Source organism: Channa argus, unplaced genomic scaffold (genome assembly GCF_033026475.1).
Source record: "Channa argus isolate prfri unplaced genomic scaffold, Channa argus male v1.0 Contig043, whole genome shotgun sequence".
In the NCBI taxonomy this organism is placed as follows: domain Eukaryota; kingdom Metazoa; phylum Chordata; class Actinopteri; order Anabantiformes; family Channidae; genus Channa; species Channa argus.
The window spans coordinates 146,752-174,068 of record NW_027125262.1 but is presented as its reverse complement, the minus strand read 5'-3'; the positions used below and the strand labels follow the sequence as shown (position 1 = coordinate 174,068).

The following is a 27,317-nucleotide window of genomic DNA, read 5'->3' as shown; positions in this document are numbered from 1 at the left end:
ATCTGCTGAGGCATTGTACTGTATATTAATGAATATGCTGCTGCACATTGTAAAGGCTGAATAGTCCTAAACAAATACCATGCTGACCAAAACGAACTACAGTGAGCAATTACATTGCAACATAGTGGATCCGCCTTCCAACCACATTAGCCTTTTAAACTAAATGTCATTAAAATCTTTTGTCAGCTGGACTTGGCACCTAATCCAGGGATGGTGTAATTTGTTAGTGTTTTGGGGTTTTGTATATAGACAGGTTTTAAATTGTTATTGTATATAGTTTTTAGTTGTTGTGTTTGCACTCTCTCTTTAAAAAAATTTGGGGAAAAAAACTCAACTCTTGTGGTGTAATAGCAACACATCCATCCTTTGGGTGGAAGACTCCAGGTGCAAATCCTGGCAAGAGTGTGTTAGGTGCACAATCAGTATTTCATTTGCTGGGTTTCATATACCAGTTTTCATTAAGAGATTTTTAATAGAATCTGTCACCCTACTATGTGTTTATATTGAGGTAATAATGGGTGGTTGAGGTGTTTATATTAAGATGTGATTCTAATGATTTGCCCTAATTCATGTTTAAAATGAATTTGAACCATATCTCAATGTATGCTGAAGTATTGACACTTTCTGTGTTACTGTTACTGTGTATTATGGATTTTATATTGAATTTTTCTCCTTTTCTTTCTGTTTCTCTTCCCCCCTTCCTCTCTTCTTTTTTCTTCCCCCCCCCCTTAAAATTCCCTTTTCAACCAGTGTCCCTAGCTAGTTTTTCAGTACCATTTAGGAAAGTGTTGGGAAGATCTGCATTGTAAAGTCTGAATATTCCTAAAAAAATGCCATGCTGACCAAAACAAACTACAGTGAGCAGTTACATTACACCATAGTGGATCCGCCTTCCAACCACGTTAGTCTGTTAAACTAAATGTCATTGACATCTTTTGTCAGCTGGACTTGGCACCTAATCTTCTTACCTCTAATCTTCTGGATTAGAGGTACGTAGAACAAGTCCCTCCCCACCCTTCGATAGCTCAGTTGGTAGAGCGGAGGACTGTAGGTTAGTCAGCTGGGATCCTTAGGTTGCTGGTTCAACTCCGGCTCGAAGGAGAACATTTTGGCGGAACAGTCCAGGTACTGCTCTAACGCCATGGCTACTTGTCCCTATACTAACATCTCCCGCTGCAAGGACATTTTTTCAAAGCTCTGCAACATGTTGCCTTTACTCACCAAAGCTCCTGCTCCAATTTACAGGACTGCTTTTGACCATGGATTAAAACAGGGTTCTCAAGCTTGCGGCCTGCGAGACAATATTTTGCGGCCCTCAGGACGATATGAAAGTTTAATCTTTAGTGCGGCCAGCGAGTTCTATACGAATGGCACTTTCCCGCGTTGTGTGCAGAAGGTTCCTTTTTTTGTGCAAGCTGGAGCTGAACGAACCTACCAATCACACTGGACTATATGGCTCCCGAGGGCGGGCCATCAGCCGGGGTTGATGCAAGCAGAGAAACATTGCACAACTATGGAGGCGCTGGTGTAACATCACATAGCCGTCATAGAATTCCTACTTGTTACTGTGTTTGAAATGAGAATGTTTGACTTCGAGCTGGACGAAGTCAATGTTACCGCCGTTAAGGACCAACACCGACGTTCCGTTGACGATGTCACTAATGGGTGTGGACCTTCAATGGGGCCATTCAGCCAGCTCCCGCCCGCCGTCCCGCTTCGGAGTCAGGCTGGAGCCTCATCAAAGGCTTACCTGCCTCGGTTACATAAGCAACAGAACATCGGTGTTGGGTAGGACGTACAGCTGAATCCATGGGGTTATTATAGAAACTAAAAACCAGTGAATAACGCCTCCATGGCTGCATCCCATTGTTTTATATAATAAATAATTAATGTTGTCCCAGCTGATAATGAACAGCCCGGTCGCTGTCGAGAAAATTGACCCCCGGCTCCCCTGAGCCTGTGCCTTTTTGGGAGCACATATTTGTGCAAAAAGTTTTTCTATAACTTCAAAATGTCCAAGTACAGGTCGAGACTTACTGACGATCTTCTTCAAGCCATAGTGAGGGTGTCAACTGCTTCCTCGCTCAAGCCAAATGTGGCTCAGCTATGTGAGAGGAAGCGCTGCCAGGTCTCTGGCAGCAGGAAGCAGGCAAGAGAAGCCATGTTTAGAAAAACCGTTCATGTTCACAAGAACCCATTATAGTTAAAGAACTGTTAGTAGTGATGTTTGAGAAGATTAGATTTTTTGAACAAAGCTTTTTCAGTGGAATACCTGATGCAGCCCAGCCACACCCAGACTCTGCGTCCTGCAGCCCTCAGGTAATTTGAGTTTGAGACCCCTGGAATCAACAGACGGTGGCCTAGCCACCTTCGCGTGAGCCTCCAGGAGTGTTGTTGTGGCCGAGTGGTTAAGGCGATGGACTAGAAATCCATTGGGGTCTCCCCGCGCAGGTTCGAATCCTGCCAACAATGTGAAGTTCCCCTGATGTTGTTTTACCTTGGATAAGGTTCTTGATTGACCATTGCATAATTAGTGTTGTGTTCCTAGCTTGTTTTTCAGTACCAATTGGGAAAGTGTTGGGAACATCTGCTGAGGCATTGTACTGTATATTAATGAATCTGCTGCTGCACATTGTAAAGGCTGAATAGTCCTAAACAAATACCATGCTGACCAAAACAAACTACAGTGAGCAACTACATTGCAACATAGTGGATCCGCCTTCCAACCACATTAGCCTGTTAAACTAAATGTCATTAACATCTTTTGTCAGCTGGACTTGGCACCTAATCCAGGGATGGTGTAATTTGTTAGTGTTTTGGGGTTTTGTATATAGACAGGTTTTAAATTGTTATTGTATATAGTTTTTAGTTGTTGTGTTTGCACTCTCTCTTTAAAAAAATGTGGGGAAAAAAACACAACTCTTGTGGTGTAATAGCAACACATCCATCCTTTGGGTGGAAGACTCCAGGTGCAAATCCTGGCAAGAGTGTGTTAGGTGCACAATCAGTATTTCATTTGCTGGGTTTCATATACCAGTTTTCATTAAGAGATTTTTAATAGAATCTGTCACCCTACTATGTGTTTATATTGAGGTAATAATGGGTGGTTGAGGTGTTTATATTAAGATGTGATTCTAATGATTTGCCCTAATTCATGTTTAAAATGAATTTGAACCATATCTCAATGTATGCTGAAGTATTGACATTTTCTGTGTTACTGTTACTGTGTATTATGGATTTTATATTGAATTTTTCTCCTTTTCTTTCTGTTTCTCTTCCCCCCTTCCTCTCTTCTTTTTTCTTCCCCCCCCCTTAAAATTCCCTTTTCAACCAGTGTCCCTAGCTAGTTTTTCAGTACCATTTATGAAAGTGTTGGGAACATCTGCATTGTAAAGTCTGAATAGTCCTAAAAAAATGCCATGCTGACCAAAACAAACTACAGTGAGCAATTACATTACACCATAGTGGATCCGCATTCCAACCACGTTAGTCTGTTAAACTAAATGTCATTGACATCTTTTGTCAGCTGGACTTGGCACCTAATCCAGAGACAAGCATAAGCCGGTGTAACTAAAAGATGGTTACGTACGTACATGGATTGTTACCATCTTCTGCATTAGAAGTACGTAGAACAAGTCCCTCCCCACCCTTCGATAGCTCAGTTGGTAGAGCGGAGGACTGTAGGTTAGTCAGCTGGGATCCTTATGTCGCTGGTTCAACTCCGGCTCGAAGGAGAACATTTTGGCGGAACAGTCCAGGTACTGCTCTAACGCCATGGCTACTTGTCCCTATACTAACATCTCCCGCTGCAAGGACATTTTTTCAAAGCTCTGCAACATGTTGCCTTTACTCACCAAAGCTCCTGCTCCAATTTACAGGACTGCTTTTGACCATGGATTAAAACAGGGTTCTCAAGCTTGCGGCCTGCGAGACAATATTTTGTGGCCCTCAGGACGATATGAAAGTTTAATCTTTAGTGCGGCCAGCGAGTTCTATACGAATGGCACTTTCCCGCGTTGTGTGCAGAAGGTTCCTTTTTTTGTGCAAGCTGGAGCTGAACGAACCTACCAATCACACTGGACTATATGGCTCCCGAGGGCGGGCCATCAGCCGGGGTTGATGCAAGCAGAGAAACATTGCACAACTATGGAGGCGCTCGTGTAACATCACATAGCCGTCATAGAATTCCTACTTGTTACTGTGTTTGAAATGAGAATGTTTGACTTCGAGCTGGACGAAGTCAATGTTACCGCCGTTAAGGACCAACACCGACGTTCCGTTGACGATGTCACTAATGGGTGTGGACCTTCAATGGGGCCATTCAGCCAGCTCCCGCCCGCCGTCCCGCTTCGGAGTCAGGCTGGAGCCTCATCAAAGGCTTACCTGCCTCGGTTACATAAGCAACAGAACATCGGTGTTGGGTAGGACGTACAGCTGAATCCATGGGGTTATTATAGAAACTAAAAGCCAGTGAATAACGCCTCCATGGCTGCATCCCATTGTTTTATATAATAAATAATTAATGTTGTCCCAGCTGATAATGAACAGCCCGGTCGCAGTCGAGAAAATTGACCCCCGGCTCCCGGCTTAATTGACCATTGCATAATTAGTGTTGTGTTCCTAGCTTGTTTTTCAGTACCAATTGGGAAAGTGTTGGGAACATCTGCTGAGGCATTGTACTGTATATTAATGAATCTACTGCTGCACATTGTAAAGGCTGAATAGTCCTAAACATATACCATGCTGACCAAAACAAACTACAGTGAGCAACTACATTGCAACATAGTGGATCCGCCTTCCAACCACATTAGCCTGTTAAACTAAATGTCATTAACATCTTTTGTCAGCTGGACTTGGCACCTAATCCAGGGATGGTGTAATTTGTTAGTGTTTTGGGGTTTTGTATATAGACAGGTTTTAAATTGTTATTGTATATAGTTTTTAGTTGTTGTGTTTGCACTCTCTCTTTAAAAAAATGTGGGGAAAAAAACACAACTCTTGTGGTGTAATAGCAACACATCCATCCTTTGGGTGGAAGACTCCAGGTGCAAATCCTGGCAAGAGTGTGTTAGGTGCACAATCAGTATTTCATTTGCTGGGTTTCATATACCAGTTTTCATTAAGAAATTTTTAATAGAATCTGTCACCCTACTATGTGTTTATATTGAGGTAATAATGGGTGGTTGAGGTGTTTATATTAAGATGTGATTCTAATGATTTGCCCTAATTCATGTTTAAAATGAATTTGAACCATATCTCAATGTATGCTGAAGTATTGACATTTTCTGTGTTACTGTTACTGTGTATTATGGATTTTATATTGAATTTTTCTCCTTTTCTTTCTGTTTCTCTTCCCCCCTTCCTCTCTTCTTTTTTCTTCCCCCCCCCTTAAAATTCCCTTTTCAACCAGTGTCCCTAGCTAGTTTTTCAGTACCATTTATGAAAGTGTTGGGAACATCTGCATTGTAAAGTCTGAATAGTCCTAAAAAAATGCCATGCTGACCAAAACAAACTACAGTGAGCAATTACATTACACCATAGTGGATCCGCATTCCAACCACGTTAGTCTGTTAAACTAAATGTCATTGACATCTTTTGTCAGCTGGACTTGGCACCTAATCCAGAGACAAGCATAAGCCGGTGTAACTAAAAGATGGTTACGTACGTACATGGATTGTTACCATCTTCTGCATTAGAAGTACGTAGAACAAGTCCCTCCCCACCCTTCGATAGCTCAGTTGGTAGAGCGGAGGACTGTAGGTTAGTCAGCTGGGATCCTTAGGTCGCTGGTTCAACTCCGGCTCGAAGGAGAACATTTTGGCGGAACAGTCCAGGTACTGCTCTAACGCCATGGCTACTTGTCCCTATACTAACATCTCCCGCTGCAAGGACATTTTTTCAAAGCTCTGCAACATGTTGCCTTTACTCACCAAAGCTCCTGCTCCAATTTACAGGACTGCTTTTGACCATGGATTAAAACAGGGTTCTCAAGCTTGCGGCCTGCGAGACAATATTTTGTGGCCCTCAGGACGATATGAAAGTTTAATCTTTAGTGCGGCCAGCGAGTTCTATACGAATGGCACTTTCCCGCGTTGTGTGCAGAAGGTTCCTTTTTTTGTGCAAGCTGGAGCTGAACGAACCTACCAATCACACTGGACTATATGGCTCCCGAGGGCGGCCCATCAGCCGGGGTTGATGCAAGCAGAGAAACATTGCACAACTATGGAGGCGCTCGTGTAACATCACATAGCCGTCATAGAATTCCTACTTGTTACTGTGTTTGAAATGAGAATGTTTGACTTCGAGCTGGACGAAGTCAATGTTACCGCCGTTAAGGACCAACACCGACGTTCCGTTGACGATGTCACTAATGGGTGTGGACCTTCAATGGGGCCATTCAGCCAGCTCCCGCCCGCCGTCCCGCTTCGGAGTCAGGCTGGAGCCTCATTAAAGGCTTACCTGCCTCGGTTACATAAGCAACAGAACATCGGTGTTGGGTAAGACGTACAGCTGAATCCATGGGGTTATTATAGAAACTAAAAGCCAGTGAATAACGCCTCCATGGCTGCATCCCATTGTTTTATATAATAAATAATTAATGTTGTCCCAGCTGATAATGAACAGCCCGGTCGCTGTCGAGAAAATTGACCCCCGGCTCCCCTGAGCCTGTGCCTTTTTGGGAGCACATATTTGTGCAAAAAGTTTTTCTATAACTTCAAAAAGTCCAAGTACAGGTCGAGACTTACTGACGATCTTCTTCAAGCCATAGTGAGGGTGTCAACTGCTTCCTCGCTCAAGCCAAATGTGGCTCAGCTATGTGAGAGGAAGCTCTGCCAGGTCTCTGGCAGCAGGAAGCAGGCAAGAGAAGCCATGTTTAGAAAAACCGTTCATGTTCACAAGAACCCATTATAGTTAAAGAACTGTTAGTAGTGATGTTTGAGAAGATTAGATTTTTTGAACAAAGCTTTTTCAGTGGAATACCTGATGCAGCCCAGCCACACCCAGACTCTGCGTCCTGCAGCCCTCAGGTAATTTGAGTTTGAGACCCCTGGAATCAACAGACGGTGGCCTAGCCACCTTCGCGTGAGCCTCCAGGAGTGTTGTTGTGGCCGAGTGGTTAAGGCGATGGACTAGAAATCCATTGGGGTCTCCCCGCGCAGGTTCGAATCCTGCCAACAACGTGAAGTTCCCCTGATGTTGTTTTACCTTGGATAAGGTTCTTGATTGACCATTGCATAATTAGTGTTGTGTTCCTAGCTTGTTTTTCAGTACCAATTGGGAAAGTGTTGGGAACATCTGCTGAGGCATTGTACTGTATATTAATGAATATGCTGCTGCACATTGTAAAGGCTGAATAGTCCTAAACAAATACCATGCTGACCAAAACAAACTACAGTGAGCAATTACATTGCAACATAGTGGATCCGCCTTCCAACCACATTAGCCTTTTAAACTAAATGTCATTAAAATCTTTTGTCAGCTGGACTTGGCACCTAATCCAGGGATGGTGTAATTTGTTAGTGTTTTGGTGTTTTGTATATAGACAGGTTTTAAATTGTTATTGTATATAGTTTTTAGTTGTTGTGTTTGCACTCTCTCTTTAAAAAAATGTGGGGAAAAAAACACAACTCTTGTGGTGTAATAGCAACACATCCATCCTTTGGGTGGAAGACTCCAGGTGCAAATCCTGGCAAGAGTGTGTTAGGTGCACAATCAGTATTTCATTTGCTGGGTTTCATATACCAGTTTTCATTAAGAGATTTTTAATAGAATCTGTCACCCTACTATGTGTTTTTATTGAGGTAATAATGGGTGGTTGAGGTGTTTATATTAAGATGTGGTTCTAATGATTTGCCCTAATTCATGTTTAAAATGAATTTGAACCATATCTCAATGTATGCTGAAGTATTGACACTTTCTGTGTTACTGTTACTGTGTATTATGGATTTTATATTGAATTTTTCTCCTTTTCTTTCTGTTTCTCTTCCCCCCTTCCTCTCTTCTTTTTTCTTCCCCCCCCTTAAAATTCCCTTTTCAACCAGTGTCCCTAGCTAGTTTTTCAGTACCATTTAGGAAAGTGTTGGGAAGATCTGCATTGTAAAGTCTGAATATTCCTAAAAAAATGCCATGCTGACCAAAACAAACTACAGTGAGCAGTTACATTACACCATAGTGGATCCGCCTTCCAACCACGTTAGTCTGTTAAACTAAATGTCATTGACATCTTTTGTCAGCTGGACTTGGCACCTAATCTTCTAACCTCTAATCTTCTGGATTAGAGGTACGTAGAACAAGTCCCTCCCCACCCTTCGATAGCTCAGTTGGTAGAGCGGAGGACTGTAGGTTAGTCAGCTGGGATCCTTAGGTCGCTGGTTCAACTCCGGCTCGAAGGAGAACATTTTGGCGGAACAGTCCAGGTACTGCTCTAACGCCATGGCTACTTGTCCCTATACTAACATCTCCCGCTGCAAGGACATTTTTTCAAAGCTCTGCAACATGTTGCCTTTACTCACCAAAGCTCCTGCTCCAATTTACAGGACTGCTTTTGACCATGGATTAAAACAGGGTTCTCAAGCTTGCGGCCTGCGAGACAATATTTTGTGGCCCTCAGGACGATATGAAAGTTTAATCTTTAGTGCGGCCAGCGAGTTCTATACGAATGGCACTTTCCCGCGTTGTGTGCAGAAGGTTCCTTTTTTTGTGCAAGCTGGAGCTGAACGAACCTACCAATCACACTGGACTATATGGCTCCCGAGGGCGGGCCATCAGCCGGGGTTGATGCAAGCAGAGAAACATTGCACAACTATGGAGGCGCTCGTGTAACATCACATAGCCGTCATAGAATTCCTACTTGTTACTGTGTTTGAAATGAGAATGTTTGACTTCGAGCTGGACGAAGTCAATGTTACCGCCGTTAAGGACCAACACCGACGTTCCGTTGACGATGTCACTAATGGGTGTGGACCTTCAATGGGGCCATTCAGCCAGCTCCCGCCCGCCGTCCCGCTTCGGAGTCAGGCTGGAGCCTCATCAAAGGCTTACCTGCCTCGGTTACATAAGCAACAGAACATCGGTGTTGGGTAGGACGTACAGCTGAATCCATGGGGTTATTATAGAAACTAAAAGCCAGTGAATAACGCCTCCATGGCTGCATCCCATTGTTTTATATAATAAATAATTAATGTTGTCCCAGCTGATAATGAACAGCCCGGTCGCTGTCGAGAAAATTGACCCCCGGCTCCCCTGAGCCTGTGCCTTTTTGGGAGCACATATTTGTGCAAAAAGTTTTTCTATAACTTCAAAAAGTCCAAGTACAGGTCGAGACTTACTGACGATCTTCTCCAAGCCATAGTGAGGGTGTCAACTGCTTCCTCGCTCAAGCCAAATGTGGCTCAGCTATGTGAGAGGAAGCGCTGCCAGGTCTCTGGCAGCAGGAAGCAGGCAAGAGAAGCCATGTTTAGAAAAACCGTTCATGTTCACAAGAACCCATTATAGTTAAAGAACTGTTAGTAGTGATGTTTGAGAAGATTAGATTTTTTGAACAAAGCTTTTTCAGTGGAATACCTGATGCAGCCCAGCCACACCCAGACTCTGCGTCCTGCAGCCCTCAGGTAATTTGAGTTTGAGACCCCTGGAATCAACAGACGGTGGCCTAGCCACCTTCGCGTGAGCCTCCAGGAGTGTTGTTGTGGCCGAGTGGTTAAGGCGATGGACTAGAAATCCATTGGGGTCTCCCCGCGCAGGTTCGAATCCTGCCAACAACATGAAGTTCCCCTGATGTTGTTTTACCTTGGATAAGGTTCTTGATTGACCATTGCATAATTAGTGTTGTGTTCCTAGCTTGTTTTTCAGTACCAATTGGGAAAGTGTTGGGAACATCTGCTGAGGCATTGTACTGTATATTAATGAATCTGCTGCTGCACATTGTAAAGGCTGAATAGTCCTAAACAAATACCATGCTGACCAAAACAAACTACAGTGAGCAACTACATTGCAACATAGTGGATCCGCCTTCCAACCACATTAGCCTGTTAAACTAAATGTCATTAACATCTTTTGTCAGCTGGACTTGGCACCTAATCCAGGGATGGTGTAATTTGTTAGTGTTTTGGGGTTTTGTATATAGACAGGTTTTAAATTGTTATTGTATATAGTTTTTAGTTGTTGTGTTTGCACTCTCTCTTTAAAAAAATGTGGGGAAAAAAACACAACTCTTGTGGTGTAATAGCAACACATCCATCCTTTGGGTGGAAGACTCCAGGTGCAAATCCTGGCAAGAGTGTGTTAGGTGCACAATCAGTATTTCATTTGCTGGGTTTCATATACCAGTTTTCTTTAAGAGATTTTTAATAGAATCTGTCACCCTACTATGTGTTTATATTGAGGTAATAATGGGTGGTTGAGGTGTTTATATTAAGATGTGATTCTAATGATTTGCCCTAATTCATGTTTAAAATGAATTTGAACCATATCTCAATGTATGCTGAAGTATTGACACTTTCTGTGTTACTGTTACTGTGTATTATGGATTTTATATTGAATTTTTCTCCTTTTCTTTCTGTTTCTCTTCCCCCCTTCCTCTCTTCTTTTTTCTTCCCCCCCCCTTAAAATTCCCTTTTCAACCAGTGTCCCTAGCTAGTTTTTCAGTACCATTTATGAAAGTGTTGGGAACATCTGCATTGTAAAGTCTGAATAGTCCTAAAAAAATGCCATGCTGACCAAAACAAACTACAGTGAGCAATTACATTACACCATAGTGGATCCGCATTCCAACCACGTTAGTCTGTTAAACTAAATGTCATTGACATCTTTTGTCAGCTGGACTTGGCACCTAATCCAGAGACAAGCATAAGCCGGTGTAACTAAAAGATGGTTACGTACGTACATGGATTGTTACCATCTTCTGCATTAGAAGTACGTAGAACAAGTCCCTCCCCACCCTTCGATAGCTCAGTTGGTAGAGCGGAGGACTGTAGGTTAGTCAGCTGGGATCCTTAGGTCGCTGGTTCAACTCCGGCTCGAAGGAGAACATTTTGGCGGAACAGTCCAGGTACTGCTCTAACGCCATGGCTACTTGTCCCTATACTAACATCTCCCGCTGCAAGGACATTTTTTCAAAGCTCTGCAACATGTTGCCTTTACTCACCAAAGCTCCTGCTCCAATTTACAGGACTGCTTTTGACCATGGATTAAAACAGGGTTCTCAAGCTTGCGGCCTGGGAGACAATATTTTGTGGCCCTCAGGACGATATGAAAGTTTAATCTTTAGTGCGGCCAGCGAGTTCTATACGAATGGCACTTTCCCGCGTTGTGTGCAGAAGGTTCCTTTTTTTGTGCAAGCTGGAGCTGAACGAACCTACCAATCACACTGGACTATATGGCTCCCGAGGGCGGGCCATCAGCCGGGGTTGATGCAAGCAGAGAAACATTGCACAACTATGGAGGCGCTCGTGTAACATCACATAGCCGTCATAGAATTCCTACTTGTTACTGTGTTTGAAATGAGAATGTTTGACTTCGAGCTGGACGAAGTCAATGTTACCGCCGTTAAGGACCAACACCGACGTTCCGTTGACGATGTCACTAATGGGTGTGGACCTTCAATGGGGCCATTCAGCCAGCTCCCGCCCGACGTCCCGCTTCGGAGTCAGGCTGGAGCCTCATCAAAGGCTTACCTGCCTCGGTTACATAAGCAACAGAACATCGGTGTTGGGTAGGACGTACAGCTGAATCCATGGGGTTATTATAGAAACTAAAAGCCAGTGAATCACGCCTCCATGGCTGCATCCCATTGTTTTATATAATAAATAATTAATGTTGTCCCAGCTGATAATGAACAGCCCGGTCGCTGTCGAGAAAATTGACCCCCGGCTCCCCTGAGCCTGTGCCTTTTTGGGAGCACATATTTGTGCAAAAAGTTTTTCTATAACTTCAAAAAGTCCAAGTACAGGTCGAGACTTACTGACGATCTTCTTCAAGCCATAGTGAGGGTGTCAACTGCTTCCTCGCTCAAGCCAAATGTGGCTCAGCTATGTGAGAGGAAGCGCTGCCAGGTCTCTGGCAGCAGGAAGCAGGCAAGAGAAGCCATGTTTAGAAAAACCGTTCATGTTCAAAAGAACCCATTATAGTTAAAGAACTGTTAGTAGTGATGTTTGAGAAGATTAGATTTTTTGAACAAAGCTTTTTCAGTGGAATACCTGATACAGCCCAGCCACACCCAGACTCTGCGTCCTGCAGCCCTCAGGTAATTTGAGTTTGAGACCCCTGGAATCAACAGACGGTGGCCTAGCCACCTTCGCATGAGACTCCAGGAGTGTTGTTGTGGCCGAGTGGTTAAGGCGATGGACTAGAAATCCATTGGGGTCTCCCCGCGCAGGTTCGAATCCTGCCAACAACATGAAGTTCCCCTGATGTTGTTTTACCTTGGATAAGGTTCTTGATTGACCATTGCATAATTAGTGTTGTGTTCCTAGCTTGTTTTTCAGTACCAATTGGGAAAGTGTTGGGAACATCTGCTGAGGCATTGTACTGTATATTAATGAATATGCTGCTGCACATTGTAAAGGCTGGGTTTTAAAAAAATGTGGGGAAAAAAACACAACTCTTGTGGTGTAATAGCAACACATCCATCCTTTGGGTGGAAGACTCCAGGTGCAAATCCTGGCAAGAGTGTGTTAGGTGCACAATCAGTATTTCATTTGCTGGGTTTCATATACCAGTTTTCATTAAGAGATTTTTAATAGAATCTGTCACCCTACTATGTGTTTATATTGAGGTAATAATGGGTGGTTGAGGTGTTTATATTAAGATGTGATTCTAATGATTTGCCCTAATTCATGTTTAAAATGAATTTGAACCATATCTCAATGTATGCTGAAGTATTGACACTTTCTGTGTTACTGTTACTGTGTATTATGGATTTTATATTGAATTTTTCTCCTTTTCTTTCTGTTTCTCTTCCCCCCTTCCTCTCTTCTTTTTTCTTCCCCCCCCTTAAAATTCCCTTTTCAACCAGTGTCCCTAGCTAGTTTTTCAGTACCATTTAGGAAAGTGTTGGGAAGATCTGCATTGTAAAGTCTGAATATTCCTAAAAAAATGCCATCCTGACCAAAACAAACTACAGTGAGCAGTTACATTACACCATAGTGGATCCGCCTTCCAACCACGTTAGTCTGTTAAACTAAATGTCATTGACATCTTTTGTCAGCTGGACTTGGCACCTAATCTTCTTACCTCTAATCTTCTGGATTAGAGGTACGTAGAACAAGTCCCTCCCCACCCTTCGATAGCTCAGTTGGTAGAGCGGAGGACTGTAGGTTAGTCAGCTGGGATCCTTAGGTCGCTGGTTCAACTCCGGCTCGAAGGAGAACATTTTGGCGGAACAGTCCAGGTACTGCTCTAACGCCATGGCTACTTGTCCCTATACTAACGTCTCCCGCTGCAAGGACATTTTTTCAAAGCTCTGCAACATGTTGCCTTTACTCACCAAAGCTCCTGCTCCAATTTACAGGACTGCTTTTGACCATGGATTAAAACAGGGTTCTCAAGCTTGCGGCCTGGGAGACAATATTTTGTGGCCCTCAGGACGATATGAAAGTTTAATCTTTAGTGCGGCCAGCGAGTTCTATACGAATGGCACTTTCCCGCGTTGTGTGCAGAAGGTTCCTTTTTTTGTGCAAGCTGGAGCTGAACGAACCTACCAATCACACTGGACTATATGGCTCCCGAGGGCGGGCCATCAGCCGGGGTTGATGCAAGCAGAGAAACATTGCACAACTATGGAGGCGCTCGTGTAACATCACATAGCCGTCATAGAATTCCTACTTGTTACTGTGTTTGAAATGAGAATGTTTGACTTCGAGCTGGACGAAGTCAATGTTACCGCCGTTAAGGACCAACACCGACGTTCCGTTGACGATGTCACTAATGGGTGTGGACCTTCAATGGGGCCATTCAGCCAGCTCCCGCCCGCCGTCCCGCTTCGGAGTCAGGCTGGAGCCTCATCAAAGGCTTACCTGCCTCGGTTACATAAGCAACAGAACATCGGTGTTGGGTAGGACGTACAGCTGAATCCATGGGGTTATTATAGAAACTAAAAGCCAGTGAATCACGCCTCCATGGCTGCATCCCATTGTTTTATATAATAAATAATTAATGTTGTCCCAGCTGATAATGAACAGCCCGGTCGCAGTCGAGAAAATTGACCCCCGGCTCCCCTGAGCCTGTGCCTTTTTGGGAGCACATATTTGTGCAAAAAGTTTTTCTATAACTTCAAAAAGTCCAAGTACAGGTCGAGACTTACTGACGATCTTCTTCAAGCCATAGTGAGGGTGTCAACTGCTTCCTCGCTCAAGCCAAATGTGGCTCAGCTATGTGAGAGGAAGCGCTGCCAGGTCTCTGGCAGCAGGAAGCAGGCAAGAGAAGCCATGTTTAGAAAAATCGTTCATGTTCACAAGAACCCATTATAGTTAAAGAACTGTTAGTAGTGATGTTTGAGAAGATTAGATTTTTTGAACAAAGCTTTTTCAGTGGAATACCTGATGCAGCCCAGCCACACCCAGACTCTGCGTCCTGCAGCCCTCAGGTAATTTGAGTTTGAGACCCCTGGAATCAACAGACGGTGGCCTAGCCACCTTCGCGTGAGCCCCCAGGAGTGTTGTTGTGGCCGAGTGGTTAAGGCGATGGACTAGAAATCCATTGGGGTCTCCCCGCGCAGGTTCGAATCCTGCCAACAATGTGAAGTTCCCCTGATGTTGTTTTACCTTGGATAAGGTTCTTGATTGACCATTGCATAATTAGTGTTGTGTTCCTAGCTTGTTTTTCAGTACCAATTGGGAAAGTGTTGGGAACATCTGCTGAGGCATTGTACTGTATATTAATGAATCTGCTGCTGCACATTGTAAAGGCTGAATAGTCCTAAACAAATACCATGCTGACCAAAACAAACTACAGTGAGCAACTACATTGCAACATAGTGGATCCGCCTTCCAACCACATTAGCCTGTTAAACTAAATGTCATTAACATCTTTTGTCAGCTGGACTTGGCACCTAATCCAGGGATGGTGTAATTTGTTAGTGTTTTGGGGTTTTGTATATAGACAGGTTTTAAATTGTTATTGTATATAGTTTTTAGTTGTTGTGTTTGCACTCTCTCTTTAAAAAAATGTGGGGAAAAAAACACAACTCTTGTGGTGTAATAGCAACACATCCATCCTTTGGGTGGAAGACTCCAGGTGCAAATCCTGGCAAGAGTGTGTTAGGTGCACAATCAGTATTTCATTTGCTGGGTTACATATACCAGTTTTCATTAGGAGATTTTTAATAGAATCTGTCACCTTACTATGTGTTTATATTGAGGTAATAATGGGTGGTTGAGGTGTTTATATTAAGATGTGATTCTAATGATTTGCCCTAATTCATGTTTAAAATGAATTTGAACCATATCTCAATGTATGCTGAAGTATTGACATTTTCTGTGTTACTGTTACTGTGTATTATGGATTTTATATTAAATTTTTCTCTTTTTCTTTCTGTTTCTCTTCCCCCCTTTCTCTCTTCTTTTTTCTTCCCCCCCCTTAAAATTCCCTTTTCAACCAGTGTCCCTAGCTAGTTTTTCAGTACCATTTAGGAAAGTGTTGGGAACATCTGCATTGTAAAGTCTGAATAGTCCTAAAAAAATGCCATGCTGACCAAAACAAACTACAGTGAGCAGTTACATTACACCATAGTGGATCCGCATTCCAACCACGTTAGTCTGTTAAACTAAATGTCATTGACATCTTTTGTCAGCTGGACTTGGCACCTAATCCAGAGACAAGCATAAGCCGGTGTAACTAAAAGATGGTTACGTGGGTACATGGATTGTTACCATCTTCTGCATTAGAAGTACGTAGAACAAGTCCCTCCCCACCCTTCGATAGCTCAGTTGGTAGAGCGGAGGACTGTAGGTTAGTCAGCTGGGATCCTTAGGTCGCTGGTTCAACTCCGGCTCGAAGGAGAACATTTTGGCGGAACAGTCCAGGTACTGCTCTAACGCCATGGCTATACTAACCTATACTACCCTATACTAACATCTCCCGCTGCAAGGACATTTTTTCAAAGCTCTGCAACATGTTGCCTTTACTCACCAAAGCTCCTGCTCCAATTTACAGGACTGCTTTTGACCATGGATTAAAACAGGGTTCTCAAGCTTGCGGCCTGCGAGACAATATTTTGTGGCCCTCAGGACGATATGAAAGTTTAATCTTTAGTGCGGCCAGCGAGTTCTATACGAATGGCACTTTCCCGCGTTGTGTGCAGAAGGTTCCTTTTTTTGTGCAAGCTGGAGCTGAACGAACCTACCAATCACACTGGACTATATGGCTCCCGAGGGCGGGCCATCAGCCGGGGTTGATGCAAGCAGAGAAACATTGCACAACTATGGAGGCGCTCGTGTAACATCACATAGCCGTCATAGAATTCCTACTTGTTACTGTGTTTGAAATGAGAATGTTTGACTTCGAGCTGGACGAAGTCAATGTTACCGCCGTTAAGGACCAACACCGACGTTCCGTTGACGATGTCACTAATGGGTGTGGACCTTCAATGGGGCCATTCAGCCAGCTCCCGCCCGCCGTCCCGCTTCGGAGTCAGGCTGGAGCCTCATCAAAGGCTTACCTGCCTCGGTTACATAAGCAACAGAACATCGGTGTTGGGTAGGACGTACAGCTGAATCCATGGGGTTATTATAGAAACTAAAAGCCAGTGAATAACGCCTCCATGGCTGCATCCCATTGTTTTATATAATAAATAATTAATGTTGTCCCAGCTGATAATGAACAGCCCGGTCGCAGTCGAGAAAATTGACCCCCGGCTCCCCTGAGCCTGTGCCTTTTTGGGAGCACATATTTGTGCAAAAAGTTTTTTCTATAACTTCAAAAAGTCCAAGTACAGGTCGAGACTTACTGACGATCTTCTTCAAGCCATAGTGAGGGTGTCAACTGCTTCCTCGCTCAAGCCAAATGTGGCTCAGCTATGTGAGAGGAAGCGCTGCCAGGTCTCTGGCAGCAGGAAGCAGGCAAGAGAAGCCATGTTTAGAAAAACCGTTCATGTTCACAAGAACCCATTATAGTTAAAGAACTGTTAGTAGTGATGTTTGAGAAGATTAGATTTTTTGAACAAAGCTTTTTCAGTGGAATACCTGATGCAGCCCAGCCACACCCAGACTCTGCGTCCTGCAGCCCTCAGGTAATTTGAGTTTGAGACCCCTGGAATCAACAGACGGTGGCCTAGCCACCTTCGCGTGACCCTCCAGGAGTGTTGTTGTGGCCGAGTGGTTAAGGCGATGGACTAGAAATCCATTGGGGTCTCCCCGCGCAGGTTCGAATCCTGCCAACAACGTGAAGTTACCCTGATGTTGTTTTACCTTGGATAAAGTTCTTGATTGACCATTGCATAATTGGTGTTGTGTTCCTAGCTTGTTTTTCAGTACCAATTGGGAAAGTGTTGGGAACATCTGCTGAGGCATTGTACTGTATATTAAAGAATATGCTGCTGCACATTGTAAAGGCTGAATAGTCCTAAACAAATACCATGCTGACCAAAACAAACTACAGTGAGCAATTACATTGCAACATAGTGGATCTGCCTTCCAACCACATTAGCCTTTTAAACTAAATGTCATTAACATCTTTTGTCAGCTGGACTTGGCACCTAATCCAGGGATGGTGTAATTTGTTAGTGTTTTGGTGTTTTGTATATAGACAGGTTTTAAATTGTTATTGTATATAGTTTTTAGTTGTTGTGTTTGCACTCTCTCTTTAAAAAAATGTGGGGAAAAAAACACAACTCTTGTGGTGTAATAGCAACACATCCATCCTTTGGGTGGAAGACTCCAGGTGCAAATCCTGGCAAGAGTGTGTTAGGTGCACAATCAGTATTTCATTTGCTGGGTTTCATATACCAGTTTTCATTAAGAGATTTTTAATAGAATCTGTCACCCTACTATGTGTTTATATTGAGGTAATAATGGGTGGTTGAGGTGTTTATATTAAGATGTGATTCTAATGATTTGCCCTAATTCATGTTTAAAATGAATTTGAACCATATCTCAATGTATGCTGAAGTATTGACATTTTCTGTGTTACTGTTACTGTGTATTATGGATTTTATATGGAATTTTTCTCCTTTTCTTTCTGTTTCTCTTCCCCCCTTCCTCTCTTCTTTTTTCTTCCCCCCCCCTTAAAATTCCCTTTTCAACCAGTGTCCCTAGCTAGTTTTTCAGTACCATTTATGAAAGTGTTGGGAACATCTGCATTGTAAAGTCTGAATATTCCTAAAAAAATGCCATGCTGACCAAAACAAACTACAGTGAGCAATTACATTACACCATAGTGGATCCGCATTCCAACCACGTTAGTCTGTTAAACTAAATGTCATTGACATCTTTTGTCAGCTGGACTTGGCACCTAATCCAGAGACAAGCATAAGCCGGTGTAACTAAAAGATGGTTACGTGGGTACATGGATTGTTACCATCTTCTGCATTAGAAGTACGTAGAACAAGTCCCTCCCCACCCTTCGATAGCTCAGTTGGTAGAGCGGAGGACTGTAGGTTAGTCAGCTGGGATCCTTAAGTCGCTGGTTCAACTCCGGCTCGAAGGAGAACATTTTGGCGGAAAAGTCCAGGTACTGCTCTAACGCCATGGCTATTTGTCCCTATACTAACATCTCCCGCTGCAAGGACATTTTTTCAAAGCTCTGCAACATGTTGCCTTTACTCACCAAAGCTCCTGCTCCAATTTACAGGACTGCTTTTGACCATGGATTAAAACAGGGTTCTCAAGCTTGCGGCCTGCGAGACAATATTTTGTGGCCCTCAGGACGATATGAAAGTTTAATCTTTAGTGCGGCCAGCGAGTTCTATACGAATGGCCTTTTCCCGCGTTGTGTGCAGAAGGTTCCTTTTTTTGTGCAAGCTGAGCGAACGAACCTACCAATCACACTGGACTATATGGCTCCCGAGGGCGGGCCATCAGCCGGGGTTGATGCAAGCAGAGAAACATTGCACAACTATGGAGGCGCTCGTGTAACATCACATAGCCGTCATAGAATTCCTACTTGTTACTGTGTTTGAAATGAGAATGTTTGACTTCGAGCTGGACGAAGTCAATGTTACCGCCGTTAAGGACCAACACCGACGTTCCGTTGACGATGTCACTAATGGGTGTGGACCTTCAATGGGGCCATTCAGCCAGCTCCCGCCCGCCGTCCCGCTTCGGAGTCAGGCTGGAGCCTCATCAAAGGCTTACCTGCCTCGGTTACATAAGCAACAGAACATCGGTGTTGGGTAGGACGTACAGCTGAATCCATGGGGTTATTATAGAAACTAAAAGCCAGTGAATAACGCCTCCATGGCTGCATCCCATTGTTTTATATAATAAATAATTAATGTTGTCCCAGCTGATAATGAACAGCCCGGTCGCTGTCGAGAAAATTGACCCCCGGCTCCCCTGAGCCTGTGCCTTTTTGGGAGCACATATTTGTGCAAAAAGTTTTTCTATAACTTCAAAAAGTCCAAGTACAGGTCGAGACTTACTGACGATCTTCTTCAAGCCATAGTGAGGGTGTCAACTGCTTCCTCGCTCAAGCCAAATGTGGCTCAGCTATGTGAGAGGAAGCGCTGCCAGGTCTCTGGCAGCAGGAAGCAGGCAAGAGAAGCCATGTTTAGAAAAACCGTTCATGTTCAAAAGAACCCATTATAGTTAAAGAACTGTTAGTAGTGATGTTTGAGAAGATTAGATTTTTTGAACAAAGCTTTTTCAGTGGAATACCTGATGCAGCCCAGCCACACCCAGACTCTGCGTCCTGCAGCCCTCAGGTAATTTGAGTTTGAGACCCCTGGAATCAACAGACGGTGGCCTAGCCACCTTCGCGTGAGCCTCCAGGAGTGTTGTTGTGGCCGAGTGGTTAAGGCGATGGACTAGAAATCCATTGGGGTCTCCCCGCGCAGGTTCGAATCCTGCCAACAACGTGAAGTTCCCCTGATGTTGTTTTACCTTGGATAAGGTTCTTGATTGACCATTGCATAATTAGTGTTGTGTTCCTAGCTTGTTTTTCAGTACCAATTGGGAAAGTGTTGGGAACATCTGCTGAGGCATTGTATTGTATATTAATGAATATGCTGCTGCACATTGTAAAGGCTGAATAGTCCTAAACAAATACCATGCTGACCAAAACAAACTACAGTGAGCAATTACATTGCAACATAGTGGATCCGCCTTCCAACCACATTAGCCTTTTAAACTAAATGTCATTAAAATCTTTTGTCAGCTGGACTTGGCACCTAATCCAGGGATGGTGTAATTTGTTAGTGTTTTGGGGTTTTGTATATAGAAAGGTTTTAAATTGTTATTGTATATAGTTTTTAGTTGTTGTGTTTGCACTCTCTCTTTAAAAAAATGTGGGGAAAAAAACACAACTCTTGTGGTGTAATAGCAACACATCCATCCTTTGGGTGGAAGACTCCAGGTGCAAATCCTGGCAAGAGTGTGTTAGGTGCACAATCAGTATTTCATTTGCTGGGTTTCATATACCAGTTTTCATTAAGAGATTTTTAATAGAATCTGTCACCCTACTATGTGTTTATATTGAGGTAATAATGGGTGGTTGAGGTGTTTATATTAAGATGTGATTCTAATGATTTGCCCTAATTCATGTTTAAAATGAATTTGAACCATATCTCAATGTATGCTGAAGTATTGACATTTTCTGTGTTACTGTTACTGTGTATTATGGATTTTATATGGAATTTTTCTCCTTTTCTTTCTGTTTCTCTTCCCCCCTTCCTCTCTTCTTTTTTCTTCCCCCCCCCTTAAAATTCCCTTTTCAACCAGTGTCCCTAGCTAGTTTTTCAGTACCATTTATGAAAGTGTTGGGAACATCTGCATTGTAAAGTCTGAATATTCCTAAAAAAATGCCATGCTGACCAAAACAAACTACAGTGAGCAATTACATTACACCATAGTGGATCCGCATTCCAACCACGTTAGTCTGTTAAACTAAATGTCATTGACATCTTTTGTCAGCTGGACTTGGCACCTAATCCAGAGACAAGCATAAGCCGGTGTAACTAAAAGATGGTTACGTGGGTACATGGATTGTTACCATCTTCTGCATTAGAAGTACGTAGAACAAGTCCCTCCCCACCCTTCGATAGCTCAGTTGGTAGAGCGGAGGACTGTAGGTTAGTCAGCTGGGATCCTTAAGTCGCTGGTTCAACTCCGGCTCGAAGGAGAACATTTTGGCGGAAAAGTCCAGGTACTGCTCTAACGCCATGGCTATTTGTCCCTATACTAACATCTCCCGCTGCAAGGACATTTTTTCAAAGCTCTGCAACATGTTGCCTTTACTCACCAAAGCTCCTGCTCCAATTTACAGGACTGCTTTTGACCATGGATTAAAACAGGGTTCTCAAGCTTGCGGCCTGCGAGACAATATTTTGTGGCCCTCAGGACGATATGAAAGTTTAATCTTTAGTGCGGCCAGCGAGTTCTATACGAATGGCCTTTTCCCGCGTTGTGTGCAGAAGGTTCCTTTTTTTGTGCAAGCTGGAGCTGAACGAACCTACCAATCACACTGGACTATATGGCTCCCGAGGGCGGGCCATCAGCCGGGGTTGATGCAAGCAGAGAAACATTGCACAACTATGGAGGCGCTCGTGTAACATCACATAGCCGTCATAGAATTCCTACTTGTTACTGTGTTTGAAATGAGAATGTTTGACTTCGAGCTGGACGAAGTCAATGTTACCGCCGTTAAGGACCAACACCGACGTTCCGTTGACGATGTCACTAATGGGTGTGGACCTTCAATGGGGCCATTCAGCCAGCTCCCGCCCGCCGTCCCGCTTCGGAGTCAGGCTGGAGCCTCATCAAAGGCTTACCTGCCTCGGTTACATAAGCAACAGAACATCGGTGTTGGGTAGGACGTACAGCTGAATCCATGGGGTTATTATAGAAACTAAAAGCCAGTGAATAACGCCTCCATGGCTGCATCCCATTGTTTTATATAATAAATAATTAATGTTGTCCCAGCTGATAATGAACAGCCCGGTCGCTGTCGAGAAAATTGACCCCCGGCTCCCCTGAGCCTGTGCCTTTTTGGGAGCACATATTTGTGCAAAAAGTTTTTCTATAACTTCAAAAAGTCCAAGTACAGGTCGAGACTTACTGACGATCTTCTTCAAGCCATAGTGAGGGTGTCAACTGCTTCCTCGCTCAAGCCAAATGTGGCTCAGCTATGTGAGAGGAAGCGCTGCCAGGTCTCTGGCAGCAGGAAGCAGGCAAGAGAAGCCATGTTTAGAAAAACCGTTCATGTTCAAAAGAACCCATTATAGTTAAAGAACTGTTAGTAGTGATGTTTGAGAAGATTAGATTTTTTGAACAAAGCTTTTTCAGTGGAATACCTGATGCAGCCCAGCCACACCCAGACTCTGCGTCCTGCAGCCCTCAGGTAATTTGAGTTTGAGACCCCTGGAATCAACAGACGGTGGCCTAGCCACCTTCGCGTGACCCTCCAGGAGTGTTGTTGTGGCCGAGTGGTTAAGGCGATGGACTAGAAATCCATTGGGGTCTCCCCGCGCAGGTTCGAATCCTGCCAACAACGTGAAGTTCCCCTGATGTTGTTTTACCTTGGATAAGGTTCTTGATTGACCATTGCATAATTAGTGTTGTGTTCCTAGCTTGTTTTTCAGTACCAATTGGGAAAGTGTTGGGAACATCTGCTGAGGCATTGTATTGTATATTAATGAATATGCTGCTGCACATTGTAAAGGCTGAATAGTCCTAAACAAATACCATGCTGACCAAAACAAACTACAGTGAGCAATTACATTGCAACATAGTGGATCCGCCTTCCAACCACATTAGCCTTTTAAACTAAATGTCATTAAAATCTTTTGTCAGCTGGACTTGGCACCTAATCCAGGGATGGTGTAATTTGTTAGTGTTTTGGGGTTTTGTATATAGAAAGGTTTTAAATTGTTATTGTATATAGTTTTTAGTTGTTGTGTTTGCACTCTCTCTTTAAAAAAATGTGGGGAAAAAAACACAACTCTTGTGGTGTAATAGCAACACATCCATCCTTTGGGTGGAAGACTCCAGGTGCAAATCCTGGCAAGAGTGTGTTAGGTGCACAATCAGTATTTCATTTGCTGGGTTTCATATACCAGTTTTCATTAAGAGATTTTTAATAGAATCTGTCACCCTACTATGTGTTTATATTGAGGTAATAATGGGTGGTTGAGGTGTTTATATTAAGATGTGATTCTAATGATTTGCCCTAATTCATGTTTAAAATGAATTTGAACCATATCTCAATGTATGCTGAAGTATTGACACTTTCTGTGTTACTGTTACTGTGTATTATGGATTTTATATTGAATTTTTCTCGTTTTCTTTCTGTTTCTCTTCCCTCCTTCCTCTCTTCTTTTTTCTTCCCCCCCCTTAAAATTCCCTTTTCAACCAGTGTCCCTAGCTAGTTTTTCAGTACCATTTAGGAAAGTGTTGGGAAGATCTGCATTGTAAAGTCTGAATATTCCTAAAAAAATGCCATGCTGACCAAACAAACTACAGTGAGCAGTTACATTACACCATAGTGGATCCGCCTTCCAACCACGTTAGTCTGTTAAACTAAATGTCATTGACATCTTTTGTCAGCTGGACTTGGCACCTAATCCAGAGATAAGCATAAGCCGGTGTAACTAAAAGATGGTTACGTGGGTACATGGATTGTTACCATCTTCTGCATTAGAAGTACGTAGAACAAGTCCCTCCCCACCCTTCGATAGCTCAGTTGGTAGAGCGGAGGACTGTAGGTTAGTCAGCTGGGATCCTTAAGTCGCTGGTTCAATTCCGGCTCGAAGGAGAACATTTTGGCGGAAAAGTCCAGGTACTGCTCTAACGCCATGGCTATTTGTCCCTATACTAACATCTCCCGCTGCAAGGACATTTTTTCAAAGCTCTGCAACATGTTGCCTTTACTCACCAAAGCTCCTGCTCCAATTTACAGGACTGCTTTTGACCATGGATTAAAACAGGGTTCTCAAGCTTGCGGCCTGCGAGACAATATTTTGTGGCCCTCAGGACGATATGAAAGTTTAATCTTTAGTGCGGCCAGCGAGTTCTATACGAATGGCACTTTCCCGCGTTGTGTGCAGAAGGTTCCTTTTTTTGTGCAAGCTGGAGCTGAACGAACCTACCAATCACACTGGACTATATGGCTCCCGAGGGCGGGCCATCAGCCGGGGTTGATGCAAGCAGAGAAACATTGCACAACTATGGAGGCGCTCGTGTAACATCACATAGCCGTCATAGAATTCCTACTTGTTACTGTGTTTGAAATGAGAATGTTTGACTTCGAGCTGGACGAAGTCAATGTTACCGCCGTTAAGGACCAACACCGACGTTCCGTTGACGATGTCACTAATGGGTGTGGACCTTCAATGGGGCCATTCAGCCAGCTCCCGCCCGCCGTCCCGCTTCGGAGTCAGGCTGGAGCCTCATCAAAGGCTTACCTGCCTCGGTTACATAAGCAACAGAACATCGGTGTTGGGTAGGACGTACAGCTGAATCCATGGGGTTATTATAGAAACTAAAAGCCAGTGAATAACGCCTCCATGGCTGCATCCCATTGTTTTATATAATAAATAATTAATGTTGTCCCAGCTGATAATGAACAGCCCGGTCGCAGTCGATAAAATTGACCCCCGGCTCCCCTGAGCCTGTGCCTTTTTGGGAGCACATATTTGTGCAAAAAGTTTTTCTATAACTTCAAAAAGTCCAAGTACAGGTCGAGACTTACTGACGATCTTCTTCAAGCCATAGTGAGGGTGTCAACTGCTTCCTCGCTCAAGCCAAATGTGGCTCAGCTATGTGAGAGGAAGCGCTGCCAGGTCTCTGGCAGCAGGAAGCAGGCAAGAGAAGCCATGTTTAGAAAAACCGTTCATGTTCAAAAGAACCCATTATAGTTAAAGAACTGTTAGTAGTGATGTTTGAGAAGATTAGATTTTTTGAACAAAGCTTTTTCAGTGGAATACCTGATGCAGCCCAGCCACACCCAGACTCTGCGTCCTGCAGCCCTCAGGTAATTTGAGTTTGAGACCCCTGGAATCAACAGACGGTGGCCTAGCCACCTTCGCGTGAGCCTCCAGGAGTGTTGTTGTGGCCGAGTGGTTAAGGCGATGGACTAGAAATCCATTGGGGTCTCCCCGCGCACGTTCGAATCCTGCCAACAACGTGAAGTTCCCCTGATGTTGTTTTACCTTGGATAAGGTTCTTGATTGACCATTGCATAATTAGTGTTGTGTTCCTAGCTTGTTTTTCAGTACCAATTGGGAAAGTGTTGGGAACATCTGCTGAGGCATTGTACTGTATATTAATGAATATGCTGCTGCACATTGTAAAGGCTGAATAGTCCTAAACAAATACCATGCTGACCAAAACAAACTACAGTGAGCAATTACATTGCAACATAGTGGATCCGCCTTCCAACCACATTAGCCTTTTAAACTAAATGTCATTAAAATCTTTTGTCAGCTGGACTTGGCACCTAATCCAGGGATGGTGTAATTTGTTATTGTTTTGGGGTTTTGTATATAGACAGGTTTTAAATTGTTATTGTATATAGTTTTTAGTTGTTGTGTTTGCACTCTCTCTTTAAAAAAATGTGGGGAAAAAAACACAACTCTTGTGGTGTAATAGCAACACATCCATCCTTTGGGTGGAAGACTCCAGGTGCAAATCCTGGCAAGAGTGTGTTAGGTGCACAATCAGTATTTCATTTCCTGGGTTTCATATACCAGTTTTAATTAAGAGATTTTTAATAGAATCTGTCACCCTACTATGTGTTTATATTTAGGTAATAATGGGTGGTTGAGGTGTTTATATTAAGATGTGATTCTAATGATTTGCCCTAATTCATGTTTAAAATGAATTTGAACCATATCTCAATGTATGCTGAAGTATTGACACTTTCTGTGTTACTGTTACTGTGTATTATGGATTTTATATTGAATTTTTCTCCTTTTCTTTCTGTTTCTCTTCCCCCCTTCCTCTCAATCACACTGGACTATATGGCTCCCGAGGGCGGGCCATCAGCCGGGGTTGATGCAAGCAGAGAAACATTGCACAACTATGGAGGCGCTCGTGTAACATCACATAGCCGTCATAGAATTCCTACTTGTTACTGTGTTTGAAATGAGAATGTTTGACTTCGAGCTGGACGAAGTCAATGTTACCGCCGTTAAGGACCAACACCGACGTTCCGTTGACGATGTCACTAATGGGTGTGGACCTTCAATGGGGCCATTCAGCCAGCTCCCGCCCGCCGTCCCGCTTCGGAGTCAGGCTGGAGCCTCATCAAAGGCTTACCTGCCTCGGTTACATAAGCAATAGAACATCGGTGTTGGGTAGGACGTACAGCTGAATCCATGGGGTTATTATAGAAACTAAAAGCCAGTGAATAACGCCTCCATGGCTGCATCCCATTGTTTTATATAATAAATAATTAATGTTGTCCCAGCTGATAATGAACAGCCCGGTCGCAGTCGAGAAAATTGACCCCCGGCTCCCCTGAGCCTGTGCCTTTTTGGGAGCACATATTTGTGCAAAAAGTTTTTCTATAACTTCAAAAAGTCCAAGTACAGGTCGAGACTTACTGACGATCTTCTTCAAGCCATAGTGAGGGTGTCAACTGCTTCCTCGCTCAAGCCAAATGTGGCTCAGCTATGTGAGAGGAAGCGCTGCCAGGTCTCTGGCAGCAGGAAGCAGGCAAGAGAAGCCATGTTTAGAAAAACCGTTCATGTTCACAAGAACCCATTATAGTTAAAGAACTGTTAGTAGTGATGTTTGAGAAGATTGGATTTTTTGAACAAAGCTTTTTCAGTGGAATACCTGATGCAGCCCAGCCACACCCAGACTCTGCGTCCCGTTTTTCAGTACCAATTGGGAAAGTGTTGGGAACATCTGCTGAGGCATTGTACTGTATATTAATGAATATGCTGCTGCACATTGTAAAGGCTGAATAGTCCTAAACAAATACCATGCTGACCAAAACAAACTACAGTGAGCAATTACATTGCAACATAGTGGATCCGCCTTCCAACCAATTCTTTAAAAAAATGTGGGGAAAAAAACACAACTCTTGTGGTGTAATAGCAACACATCCATCCTTTGGGTGGAAGACTCCAGGTGCAAATCCTGGCAAGAGTGTGTTAGGTGCACAATCAGTATTTCATTTGCTGGGTTTCATATACCAGTTTTCATTAGGAGATTTTTAAT

At 43.6% G+C, this 27,317-nt stretch overlaps 19 non-coding genes across 19 annotated transcripts; all 19 read left to right on the top strand.

Annotated features, from left to right (window-relative positions):
• Window positions 1-1,014: 1,014 nt before the first annotated feature.
• trnay-gua (transfer RNA tyrosine (anticodon GUA)) lies at window positions 1,015-1,101 on the top strand. Its single transcript is given in 2 exon segments — window positions 1,015-1,051; window positions 1,066-1,101. It is a non-coding gene; the product is annotated as a tRNA-Tyr (tRNA).
• Window positions 1,102-2,390: 1,289 nt separating this feature from the next.
• On the top strand, window positions 2,391-2,472 carry trnas-aga (transfer RNA serine (anticodon AGA)). The gene has a single exon. It is a non-coding gene; the product is annotated as a tRNA-Ser (tRNA).
• A 1,175-nt stretch (window positions 2,473-3,647) lies between these two features.
• Window positions 3,648-3,734, top strand: trnay-gua (transfer RNA tyrosine (anticodon GUA)). The gene is given in 2 exon segments: window positions 3,648-3,684; window positions 3,699-3,734. It is a non-coding gene; the product is annotated as a tRNA-Tyr (tRNA).
• Window positions 3,735-5,723: 1,989 nt separating this feature from the next.
• Window positions 5,724-5,810, top strand: trnay-gua (transfer RNA tyrosine (anticodon GUA)). Its single transcript is given in 2 exon segments — window positions 5,724-5,760; window positions 5,775-5,810. It is a non-coding gene; the product is annotated as a tRNA-Tyr (tRNA).
• Window positions 5,811-7,099: 1,289 nt separating this feature from the next.
• trnas-aga (transfer RNA serine (anticodon AGA)) lies at window positions 7,100-7,181 on the top strand. The gene has a single exon. It is a non-coding gene; the product is annotated as a tRNA-Ser (tRNA).
• A 1,125-nt stretch (window positions 7,182-8,306) lies between these two features.
• trnay-gua (transfer RNA tyrosine (anticodon GUA)) lies at window positions 8,307-8,393 on the top strand. Its single transcript is given in 2 exon segments — window positions 8,307-8,343; window positions 8,358-8,393. It is a non-coding gene; the product is annotated as a tRNA-Tyr (tRNA).
• A 1,289-nt stretch (window positions 8,394-9,682) lies between these two features.
• trnas-aga (transfer RNA serine (anticodon AGA)) lies at window positions 9,683-9,764 on the top strand. Its single transcript has one exon. It is a non-coding gene; the product is annotated as a tRNA-Ser (tRNA).
• Window positions 9,765-10,939: 1,175 nt separating this feature from the next.
• trnay-gua (transfer RNA tyrosine (anticodon GUA)) lies at window positions 10,940-11,026 on the top strand. The gene is given in 2 exon segments: window positions 10,940-10,976; window positions 10,991-11,026. It is a non-coding gene; the product is annotated as a tRNA-Tyr (tRNA).
• Window positions 11,027-12,315: 1,289 nt separating this feature from the next.
• Window positions 12,316-12,397, top strand: trnas-aga (transfer RNA serine (anticodon AGA)). Its single transcript has one exon. It is a non-coding gene; the product is annotated as a tRNA-Ser (tRNA).
• An 882-nt stretch (window positions 12,398-13,279) lies between these two features.
• Window positions 13,280-13,366, top strand: trnay-gua (transfer RNA tyrosine (anticodon GUA)). Its single transcript is given in 2 exon segments — window positions 13,280-13,316; window positions 13,331-13,366. It is a non-coding gene; the product is annotated as a tRNA-Tyr (tRNA).
• Window positions 13,367-14,655: 1,289 nt separating this feature from the next.
• Window positions 14,656-14,737, top strand: trnas-aga (transfer RNA serine (anticodon AGA)). Its single transcript has one exon. It is a non-coding gene; the product is annotated as a tRNA-Ser (tRNA).
• A 1,174-nt stretch (window positions 14,738-15,911) lies between these two features.
• Window positions 15,912-15,998, top strand: trnay-gua (transfer RNA tyrosine (anticodon GUA)). The gene is given in 2 exon segments: window positions 15,912-15,948; window positions 15,963-15,998. It is a non-coding gene; the product is annotated as a tRNA-Tyr (tRNA).
• Window positions 15,999-17,298: 1,300 nt separating this feature from the next.
• trnas-aga (transfer RNA serine (anticodon AGA)) lies at window positions 17,299-17,380 on the top strand. Its single transcript has one exon. It is a non-coding gene; the product is annotated as a tRNA-Ser (tRNA).
• A 1,175-nt stretch (window positions 17,381-18,555) lies between these two features.
• On the top strand, window positions 18,556-18,642 carry trnay-gua (transfer RNA tyrosine (anticodon GUA)). Its single transcript is given in 2 exon segments — window positions 18,556-18,592; window positions 18,607-18,642. It is a non-coding gene; the product is annotated as a tRNA-Tyr (tRNA).
• Window positions 18,643-19,929: 1,287 nt separating this feature from the next.
• Window positions 19,930-20,011, top strand: trnas-aga (transfer RNA serine (anticodon AGA)). Its single transcript has one exon. It is a non-coding gene; the product is annotated as a tRNA-Ser (tRNA).
• Window positions 20,012-21,186: 1,175 nt separating this feature from the next.
• Window positions 21,187-21,273, top strand: trnay-gua (transfer RNA tyrosine (anticodon GUA)). The gene is given in 2 exon segments: window positions 21,187-21,223; window positions 21,238-21,273. It is a non-coding gene; the product is annotated as a tRNA-Tyr (tRNA).
• A 1,289-nt stretch (window positions 21,274-22,562) lies between these two features.
• Window positions 22,563-22,644, top strand: trnas-aga (transfer RNA serine (anticodon AGA)). Its single transcript has one exon. It is a non-coding gene; the product is annotated as a tRNA-Ser (tRNA).
• Window positions 22,645-23,817: 1,173 nt separating this feature from the next.
• Window positions 23,818-23,904, top strand: trnay-gua (transfer RNA tyrosine (anticodon GUA)). Its single transcript is given in 2 exon segments — window positions 23,818-23,854; window positions 23,869-23,904. It is a non-coding gene; the product is annotated as a tRNA-Tyr (tRNA).
• Window positions 23,905-25,193: 1,289 nt separating this feature from the next.
• On the top strand, window positions 25,194-25,275 carry trnas-aga (transfer RNA serine (anticodon AGA)). The gene has a single exon. It is a non-coding gene; the product is annotated as a tRNA-Ser (tRNA).
• Window positions 25,276-27,317: the final 2,042 nt, after the last annotated feature.